Raw genomic sequence first — 12,077 nt, forward strand, 5'->3', positions numbered from 1 at the left:
AATGCAAATGCAATCAAAATGTGTGCTCAAGAAGTGTATGTACATACAGTATAATCGTGATGTTTAGTCACCAATGACGTCATTATGGTGATGGGTAACGAAAATCCGGAGTAGTTGATTCTGTAACTGTCGAATAAGCATTTTCCTTTCCCACTTGTTAGCACCTTTCTTTATGTTGTAGCCGACGTGTGTTAAGCCACTATTTTGGTATTTGCCACTATTTTGGTACCCGCGAAAATTAAAACCAACGTTCTCTTGCTCTTTGTTATTATTTTTCTTCACAAGTCAATAAATCTCATAATTCTGAATAATTCTGGACAGTTTGTGTATAATTTGGAGTAATTTGTTATGTTAAATTTAAGTTTTCTTTACTTGCGCATCTTTTCAGACCGAATTGTCATCTTTTTGACGCAGACACAGTGACGCTAACTTAGGGGGTATTACAATCGGCTGTACTAACAGCCATATCGCGGAGCTCAATTCAACTGTCGTACTTTTAAAAATCAATTGCATAGCATATCCGTCGCCGATTGAAATGGTGTTAGTGCATCGAAACTGTTCGGCGAAGCTGCTAGGTAAGTATATGACAATTCAATACTAATATTGATATTTACTAGCTAGCTATCGCACTATGACTTGTTTAGTGTGCCTGCTCAGACTGCTGCGGCGTCTCGAGTCGTCCATTTGATTCTATCATCATCATCATCATGTTGTGTTCAATTCCAATTTCGAATGTGCATCGATTTCTCAAAACAGTAATTTATAGACATGTATATAGTTCATCTGATCCAGAAAGTGATAGTTTAAACTTCATGTACATGTCCAGCTTGAATTTAAATAATCTATATGCGGACGTTGAGCAGGCGGACAACAACAGAGCCACCGAGCAATATGCTATTTTTCCGTTTTGTGTTTCTTCCATTTGAGATGCATTTCTGTAAAATATTTCGTATATGATGACAGAATTCGCTGGTGTTGTCAAGTTGTAGCATCCATTCTGGAAATTTTTATATTTTAGCAGCTATTTATTTTCTTGAAATTAAAATGTTTTAATACGCAAGATTTAAGTAATTAATGAGGTCTTGATATTAGTAATTTATACCCATAACCTGAATGATATTCTTGTATAAAACATGTCAGTCACTTTCTTATTTTATCATATTTTTTCTCTATAACATGACGAGATAGAACAATTTGTATAATATACACTTGCGTAAATGACAAAGGTGTGTCAATAGTCAATAAAACAGCTAGCTGCGGTTCCGTAGCTCTTTGGTGCGACCTACAATCGAATTTCGCCCTAACAATTTCATTTGGACGTCTTTTTTTTAATTTTGTAGTTGTACGTCGAACATAGAGCTACGGGATCTATCACAGTTTAATAACAGAAATCTGGCATACGTAAATTAAATCGCTTTTGCTTTCGATTACTATGGTGTGACGTACCTTTATTGTGAATTGATTGCTGGATGAATAACATACAAACTTTTGTTTGCAATTTGTGTTTATAAATAAGCAATAATTTGTGATATTTTACAATTACCGCAGAAACCAAGCAAATTACGAGAAAACGGCAGCCATTGACATCCCACGCTCCCGAGCACAGAATAAATGTAATCTCGTTTGGCGGTCATGTGATACAGTGGTGGAAGAATAAAACTCACTCTTCCCGTTATTCTAATTGTTCCAAGAAAGCAATCACATACAGTATTTATAATTGTATGATTTTTGTTTAATAATAGAAACTAGTTGCATAAACGCAATTTATCTACTGATTTCGGTCACGTGGTACAAAATTATAGGTCTCGCGTAATTTGCTATAAACTCTGGAATACAAAATGGCGTCTTTCGTCTTGTTATTTTCCTGCGACTCGGTGTACGGTAAATAAAGTCAATTTTTTATGACCACCGTCATCATTTCACAGCGCAAATAGGTTCTGGTCATTGTTTGGAAGTAAATAAACATAGTGAGTACTTTCGAAGGTCTTAAAATGTGATTTTCGCGACGACCAAATTTGGCATGTGGATTTTAACCGGTATTCAGTCGCACAAGGCCCCATAGCCCTATGGGCCGGCCAGAGTCAGTCACGTAAATAATGCGGTCGGCAACATAGGGCTATGATTCCACAGCTATAAAACAGCCTAGGCAATACTATAGTCATTTAGAAAAGACATACAATTTTGTTATTAATCTCATTATACACTTGTTATTAATCTCACTAATAACAACCATTCATGGTTATTTCAATCTTTGTATTACATTTTAATTTGTTTAGTAAGTTTTACAATACAAAAACCATCTTTATTATTGCTGCATTGTGGATATAAATGTAGCTCCAGAATGTGAGTAACCACTTGGAATTCCTACTGAATTTTGGGACGCCATGAATTCACAGAAATGCTTTCTTAATTTCATTTCCAAATACTTGCTGTGATAGATGAATGTTTAAACAATCATTTATACATGTTCCATAAGTGAATAAATAATATTACTAAAAAAAATCCTTTGAAAATCAAAAGTTTACCATTCAATCTATTTGTATCTAACAACGTTGTCCTGACTCACTGCACTAATGATCAATGGGATAATGGCTTCCTATAGAGAAGAAATGTGTTAACTCAATATTGGATTTTGCAAAGAATTGTGGGATTGAAAATTGAACTGAACAATATAACCATAAAATTTTTAAAAATAACTTGCACGTTGCTTGAAAACAGGAGAGGTAAAAAGCTTATTTTAACGGAGGGCTCTATGGAAAAGATGTGAGCCCCCCAAATGCCATCTACAGTTCAATTTTCTATCTCACAACTTTTTGCAAAATCAAATATGGAGTTAACACAGTTCTTCCCTTTACATGTATATAACACATTTCTTCCCTATACATGTACATGTATAACTAAAACTGGATATTATGAATCACTGTCTTAACTATGAAACAAATAATAAGGTATAATTATTCCCTCAGAACCTAACCTGACTCACTGCACTAACAACCAATAAGACATTTGTTACTCATAATTAGGACTAGGTATTATTATTATTTTTAATAATTTTTTTGTGCCAGGCAACAGTTCCGGACATTGAATGTCACTGTTGTCTCTCCTGACTTTTTTTTATGTGCAAATTGCAAGTGCTGACACATAGTGCATTTTTGCCACAGAAGTCATATTCAAGTTTGGGACTACATGACAGGGCTGTGCGGCCATTTTCCTATCAAATGGCAATTTAATGCGCTATCCGACCTTAATCAAAGTTCCCCCAAAGTCGCATTCGTTAGTGAATAAATCTTGGCCAGTGGAATTGGGCTTTCTGTGTTCAGCCTTAGTAGGATTTGAACTTGGGTCTACAAATCATGAGTCTGATGCGACAACCACTACGGTATACTACCAGTGACCGGTAGGACTAGGTATTATTACCTGGTAATCGAAGACGACCTGACCCGACTCACTGCACTAACTATAAAACTAATAATAAGGTATTATTATTCCCCTAGAACCTAACCTGACTCACTGCACTAACAACAAATTGGACATTTTTACCTACATGTATAACAACAGTGTTCTCTCCACACCTCTAAAGCGTAATGGTACAGTGATGTGACCCTGTGAGATGTTCTTTCAAGGGTGTGGCCCCTCTAAATCCAAATCAAATACTAGAATATTAATAATTTGCCCATTGCACGTAACAGCAACAATGTGACAAAACAAGTCTCACAAATCACAAATGCTGCATATGTCCGGAAAATATACTGATTTGGTACACTATTATTTGCAGTTTGTACTTTAATTCAAAAAAAAAACAAGTGAAATTAGGTCCCATTGAAAATAAAACTGTACATAAATCGAAGCAAAAATTATTCAACTGCAGGCGTCGGCAAAGAAAAAAAAACTGACTGGCAACACTGTTGTTTGGAGGTGTCCATCTGCCCAATGATTGTGTGTTTCGGCTACGCTGGTGGCTCATGCTTTGCCAAATTTTGCCGAATGGCGAGTTGAGTTTTAAGTTGATTTGCCAAATAATATATTTTGTAGCCAAAATTGACCATATTTTAGGAAAGTAATGATTATTTGAATGTATAAACCATCTTTATAGTAATGTTCTTGAATGTATAATAAAGAAAAATGAACGACTTTTACCATAATATTTTTTCTGATAGTTAGTCGATTTTTCTAGGATAGTTGACGTCGCCATGTCTACAACAGAGCTGGTATTATGTTACTGTATTTCGCTGATCATGTATTAAAAAACTCTTGAAAAATATGATACATCAGGGCAAAATGTAAGATAAAATATGAAACTTCGGTCTGACCTTTTGCATCACTTCCTGTTGAAACACCATAGTTCCTCACAAAGTCGTATGTTATCACATGACTTTGTGGACATTTTTTTTATCATCCCCAGTTCTTTCTAAGATTAAAACATTAACTCGAGACACACGTTAGATCAAAAGAAATACCTGGATTGCCAGTCTGTTTATTAGTGGTTCTAAGATAATCAATCGCCAATGAATCATTTTCAGGAATTTTTTTAAACAAGAAACAGGGGTGCATCGCCCTCATGCCACGGCCATGTGCCCCTTACCCTCGGGGGCAGATTTTCTGGCAACCACAAAATTCTGAATGACAAGGGATCACAAGTGGCTTCAGTCTTCAACTTTGACATGTCTGACAGAAATTTTGGCCCAAAGGAAGCCAGAGAATGCTCCACACCCTGATAGGGAAAACCCCATCTCCCCTACTTGGTGGTGCCGCTGAATTGCAGTGCTCCCTCTTGCAGTTTTTTTCAAGAAAAAACCCTGATTTTAATTAACAAAACATTCTAAATTTGTTCAATGCAAGAATGTTACGGTTTAGCGGACAAAGTTAGGGTAATCATAGCATTACACATAAGGTATAGATCAATGAAAAATCGTTGACTTTAGTTTGAAATTTTGTCATTATTGATTTATTATTTTCATCCTATTTTGATAACTCGCAATCTCACAACAAAAAAATGTTTGCCCTAATGTCTCATGAACCGACAGTGACATGGGCACTAAAACTGACTGTACTTGACACGAAATAATGATAAACAGTTATCTCCATGGATAACAATATATTTACTGACTGGCTATAACATATTAACTATTTCTATTGCTTTTTAGCTCCGCTGTCGACAAAGTCGACACAGCTAGGCATTAGTGGAATGGTGCATAGCAGACTGTCAAAACCTAAAATTCTCTAATTTTGGTGAATATTTTTGTTATTTTTGGTAAAAAGTGATATTTTCGACTTCTTGTTAAAAACCGCTATTCCGATTGCTTTGATATTACATATATAGGTACTATATGTGGATCTCTCTCAGATTTGTTCATTTCATAATGATATCTTAAATTCTCTAATTTTGGTGAATATTTTTGGTAAAAAGTGATATTTTCGACTTCTTGTTTAAAACCGCAAGTCCAATTGCTTTGATATTACATATATAGGTACTACACCTGGACCTCTCTCAGATTTGTTCATTTTGTGATGATATCTTTAATTCTCTAGTTTTGATGAATATTTTTGTAGTTTTTGGTAAAAAGTGATATTTTCGACTTCTTGTTGAAAACAGCAAGTCTGATTGCTTTGCTATTATATATATATAAGTACTACATGTGGACCTCTCTCAGATTTGTTCATTTTGTAATGATATCTTCAATTCTCTAATTTTGGTAAATATTTTTGTCATTTTTGGTAAAAAGTGATATTTTCAACTTCTTGTTAAAAACCGCAAGTCCAATTGCTTTGATATTACATATATAGGTACTACACCTGGACCTCTCTCAGATTTGTTCATTTTGTGATGATATCTTTAATTCTCTAGTTTTGATGAATATTTTTGTAGTTTTTGGTAAAAAGTGATATTTTCGACTTCTTGTTGAAAACAGCAAGTCTGATTGCTTTGCTATTATATATATATAAGTACTACATATGGATCTCTCTCAGATTTGTTCATTTTGTGATGATATCTTTAATTTTCTAATTTTAGTCAATATTTTTGTAATTTTTGATAAAAGGTGATATTTTCGACTTCTTGTTAAAAACCGCAAGTCTGATTGCTTTGATACTATACATATATGTACCTCAGGTAAACCTCCCTCAGATTTGTTCATTTCATGATGATATCTTCAATTATCTAATTTTGATGAATATTTTTGTCATTTTTAGTAAAAAGTGATATTTTTGAATTCTTGTTGAAACCATACATATTGTTCATTTTCTTATATGATATCCTCAGTTCTTTAATTGAAATGTGCCTTGCTAACAGCGGAGCTATCTCAGCCGATAGGCTGCTTGTTTTGCTGTTCTATTTCAAACTTTATTTGACTTGATAAATACATAAAAGACAATGGAGTAAAATGATATAAAATATCAGACTGTCTCGTCTTTAATTAATTGTAGATAGATTTTAACTAATTTTATACTAACACAGTTATTGTATCACAATATTCAATGGGAAAATTATGCAAATTAGATACAGTGTTTGACTTGGGGTCTGGGGAGAACATGAGACATTTGTTATCTATAACTAGAACTGGGTTTTACATGTATTAATCCTGAGGCCATGGCCATAATCATTGCACTGATGACCAATGGGACACATAACTAGAACTGGGTATATTAGTTTCAGAGGACCTGACTTGACTCAGTGCACTAACTACCAATGGGTCATTTGTTATCTATAACCAGGACTGGGTATTATTATTCCCAGAGAACCTGACCTAAGTCACTGCACTAACTAGCAATGGGACTTTTGTTACCTATATCTAGGACTGGACATTATTATACCCAGGGAACCTAACCTGACTCACTGCACTAACTTCATGTACAAATCAGACTTTTGTTACTTATACTAATACTGGGTATTATTAATCCCTTGGGCTCTGTTCTGGCATTTGTTAATGAGGACTGGGTTTTATTAATCCCAGAGAACCTGACCTAACTCACTGCACTAATGACCAATGAGTCATTTGTTACCTATAATTAGGACTGGGTACTACCGGTATTAATATTAATTCCCTGACCTGACTCACTACACTAACTACTAATGGAAGACTTGTTACCGATAACCCTTAGGCCCTGTACTGGGATAAATTAGCATAACATACAAGCTTTGTATTTTGATAGATATTTTAACAATTTTTTTTTTATTATTGTAGGAAACTTGGAAATACTATACAGAGAAATGAAAGAATATGGTATCAATGGCTTCAGTACCTGTAACAATGATTTATGACTTTTTAGTAATTGTATTTGTATACTACTTTTTCAGTTTTCTGATTATTTTGTGACTCTATGGTGTATTTTGTTATAATGATAATAACAAAAATATTATAAAACTGTATTACAAAGGTACCATACAGTATAACAACAAGAATTAAAGTGTGATTATAAATTTATACTTAATTTAGAAATAACGTTTCTCTTCTGTACCCTTGTCAGTGTTGGTCACTTTGTAGTAAAGCATGTGATCATGTCAGCATTATGCATATTGTCAACAATTATAATATTTGAACTCTCAATATTTTCCAAATGAGTGAGATGATAAGTAAGATGGTGCATTGTTTATTTTCAAACATGCTATATATTAAATTGCTCAGTACTATGGAAAATTCTATAATATTTGAAATTGCAGTGTTAGATTCTTCAATTGGGCAAATAATATAGTTTGTACAACTACAAGACACAAATATATTATTTCTGCTTCTTGCAATACCACATTGTGTTGTGTTTATATTCTACAAAATGTTTGCTTTAAAAATTTAAACTTGATTGAAGCATAAAGCTTTGATCTCTATGATTTATGTCTAATAATTTAAAAACAACTGTTCATGTGTAGCACAAATTAGGGGCTTACAGTTTGACCTAGGTTCATGGTGTACACTAATTGTGGTTGGCATGGTCACACTAATTTCCCAGCAGTGTAATAGCAGATCACAACAAACTTGATATGAGCATCATACATAGTGGGTTGTTATGTCACATTGTTTTGTTCAAAAATGGGAACTGATTGGGATTGATCTTTGTGTGTGTGTACAAGCGTACATCTCCAGCTGCATCGTTAACATGCCAGGACTGCTAACATTCTAACTGTACACATGCATCAAACATCTTGTGATATACCGGTATATATCAATATGTATATACCGATATATACATTGTCCTGAAACCAGATCTTGGTCGTGTGTATGGGATTCTTTCAAATTTGGTTTAAACATGGGATCATCCAATATGACAATAAAATTGATCATGTGTGGGGTCCAGTGCCCTTTAGTTTAGTTCTATATTTTCTGATGAGTCAAGTCTACTCAAAAAATGTAGCCCAAATAGAAAAATTCTTGGGATAGATAAGTATATGAGGTGACTGAGATGGTACAATAACCTCAGTGTAGATCCACTGTTATACCACTGCCACCTGCTGTTGATTCATTCGTCGAGCAGAGGGCAGGGATATTAGGTAGGGTTGCAAATTCCACACCACGCCAAAGCACCATTTGATTACAAGTGGGAACATCAGTACTGTATTTCTGGTGACAAACCAGATTGTAAAGGGGACCCTGTATCATATGATCCAGTACTGTTGGTGGGCCCAGATGTACCATTCTTTTGCAAGGAAGAATGTCTAACCTTGGGCACCATGTTAAATAAATTTTAATTTCCACATAAGTTGCATTTTTCTGATTTACCAAGTGCTTGCTGCAGTCTCTGGCTTTAAGCTGGCACTCAATGGACAATACAAGAATTTGCTGATCGTAACGTGTCCCTTTTTTTACATGGCTAACATCACCCAGAATGTTGTATTTATGGTAAAAGGATATTCACTGAACAGGGGCCTGCAAAACTATTTTGATTCAATGGGACCAAATATAAGGAATTAGTTTAGCCCAGTTCTGCCTAGGTAGTTTGCCATTTTGAGGGCCTCAACAGAGGCAGCAGTCAAACATATTGCCAGAACCAATGATGCTAGGCATAGATGCACCAATATAATATGTGTTCTAAATATGATAAACTGAAGACAGATACACACGAACAATAATCTCATTCATAGGGTCAGAATGCCCAATAATGACAGTCTGGTCGAGGGGAATACAGGAACAAACATATCAACCAAGGAAATGATTGTTGAGGTGGATGTGGTTGGGGTCAGGTGTTTTCAGTGGTATGAATTAAAGGATTCATTTTGTTTCCCAACCCTTATTTCCTGTGACGTTAAATTGTTCCGTTACCGTAGCAAACTACCACAATGACCCTGTAGGACCTTTCAGAAGTCAAGCACAGCTACAAGATCAAGTTGGCCAAAAAGCTTCAGTTGACTCCATCACCAGTGTCAATGGCTCTGCCACGAGTAATGGTAGGCATGATTTTCCAGGAAGTGAGAGAATTATTGGCAAATGGCAGCAGTGCAGTGCCTGTTATTCCCCCATATTTTTGGTGAACAATAAAGAACAATATAGACCCAAGCCAACTGAATCAGTATATTCTCTCAGAGCATTTTATGTGATGGTGACCCCAGCAGAGGTACACTGCTGTGTACATCAGGGGATTTCCTGATATCACTCAAACATTTGATTCAAGATATTAGTTCAATGTTTGCCCATTGTAGCCTCACAGTTTTTTTCCCCAAAATTAATGGCAGTGCCAGTTTTGTGGCTGCACAGCAGGCCAACAATGTGAATCCATTTTATCAATATCTGGTTGATACAAGAGCAGTAATTTTAGCACACATCCTTCAAACAATCATATCCCACATTTAGTATTTCCGGGAATGTATTCTTGGGAGTGTTTCAGGTTGAGAGACCCGGCAGCCACACTTTTTGCACGCACAGCTCAGACAATTATTGAGCTTTTTGGAAATGGCTTCATCCATGAGAGGCCTTGTGCCTCAAACAGCTCTCAAAGGTATGCTCGTCCAGGTCCACACACTCCAGTTGTGTGGATCGCCACATGAGAAATATCATGGACCCCACAAAGCTTGACTGCCATCAAGTGGATGGACTTAACCAACATAAGACGGAGATAACAGATTGCTCCATCAACTGCGGCTATAACACTGGTCATGGACGCCTTGAAAATAGAATGGGGAGTGGCTCCCTTGCAAAGCACAGCTCCACATAAACATACCTAATATGTTGGGGGGGGGCATTAGATTGCTTTCTAGATGAAGTATAGAATAAAACAGTTCACATCCATTGCGACAACACAACTGTATTAGCATATATTACAAAACATGGGTGGACAAATCCCACAAACTAGCCAGCTAGTGGAGGAGATAAAGAGTGGGAAATTGAGCTGAAGCCCACCTGGCAGGGATTAGAAACAGTGTGGCCAACACAACGCGCAATGCCGTGTTGCACATTCCAATCTCGTTTTTCAGTTTATATGTTCATATATGTGCCTGTAATTTTGAATAGATAATTATTTAGCTGCGCCCCTTTCCCCATTTTGGGATTTACTTGAGGGTCACTAATGGGCTTGAACTCCCGCAGTTCAGCCACCACCAGGGTATACTTTGTACCCATTGAACATACATACAATACATTGGTTTTGGCAAGGTAGGTATGGCTTCACTATGCAAAATTTCGAATAATTCCCCGGGAATCTGATAATGCAATGATCAGTACATTAACAAAGGGAATTCAAAATTGTTAGGGGTCATGTGACAACAAAAGAATGCACACTCCTATGTTGGAACCTTTCGTATATTGAAAGAGAATAATACATGCCACTATTTTCGTACCAATCGTATATTAAATAATAGCAGATCCCGACAACAGAATAATACATGCCACTATTTTTGTACCAATCATATATCGAATAATAACAGATACCGACAACAGAATAATACATGCCACTATTTTTGTACCAATCATATATCGAATAATAACAGATACCGACAACAGAATAATACATGCCACTATTTTTGTACCATTCCTATATCGAATAATAACAGATCCCGACAACAGAATAATACATGCCACTATTTTTGTACCATTCCTATATCGAATAATAACAGATCCCGACAACAAAATATTACATGCCACTATTTTTGTACCAATCCTATATCGAATAATAACAGATCCCGACAACAGAATAATACATGCCACTATTTTTGTACCATTCCTATATCGAATAATAACAGATCCCGACAACAGAATATTACATGCCACTATTTTTGTACCATTCCTATATCGAATAATAACAGATCCCGACAACAGAATAATACATGCCACTATTTTTGTACCATTCCTATATCGAATAATAACAGTTCACGACAACAGAATAATACATGCCACTATTTTTGTACCATTCCTATATCGAATAATAACAGATCCCGACAACAGAATAATACATGCCACTATTTTTGTACCATTCCTATATCGAATAATAACAGTTCAAGACAACAGAATAATACATGCCACTATTTTTGTACCATTCCTATATCGAATAATAACAGATCCCGACAACAGAATAATACATGCCACTATTTTTGTACCATTCCTATATCGAATAATAACAGATCCCGACAACAGAATATTGCATGCCACTATTTTTGTACCAATCCTATATCGAATAATAACAGATCCCGACAACAGAATAATACATGCCACTATTTTTGTACCATTCCTATATCGAATGTTAACAGATCCCGACAACAGAATAATACATGCCACTATTTTTGTACCATTCCTATATCGAATAATAACAGATCCCGACAACAGAATAATACATGCCACTATTTTTGTACCATTCCTATATCGAATAATAACAGATCCCGACAACAGAATATTGCATGCCACTATTTTTGTACCAATCCTATATCGAATAATAACAGATCCCGACAACAGAATAATACATGCCACTATTTTTGTACCATTCCTATATCGAATAATAACAGATCCCGACAACAGAATATTGCATGCCACTATTTTTGTACCAATCCTATATCGAATAATAACAGATCCCGACAACAGAATAATACATGCCACTATTTTTGTACCATTCCTATATCGAATGTTAACAGATCCCGACAACAGAATAATACATGCCACTATTTT

General features: G+C 35.5%; 1 long non-coding RNA gene across 1 annotated transcript; it reads left to right on the top strand.

The window, feature by feature from the left end:
- Nucleotides 1-469: 469 nt before the first annotated feature.
- LOC146735094 (uncharacterized) lies at nucleotides 470-7,740 on the top strand. Its single transcript, XR_014931329.1, has 2 exons — nucleotides 470-575; nucleotides 7,182-7,740. It is a non-coding gene; the product is annotated as an uncharacterized LOC146735094 (long non-coding RNA).
- Nucleotides 7,741-12,077: the final 4,337 nt, after the last annotated feature.

This window comes from Saccoglossus kowalevskii, chromosome 13 (assembly GCF_978046115.1).
Source record: "Saccoglossus kowalevskii chromosome 13, keSacKowa6.1, whole genome shotgun sequence".
NCBI classification, from domain to species: Eukaryota; Metazoa; Hemichordata; class Enteropneusta; family Harrimaniidae; genus Saccoglossus; species Saccoglossus kowalevskii.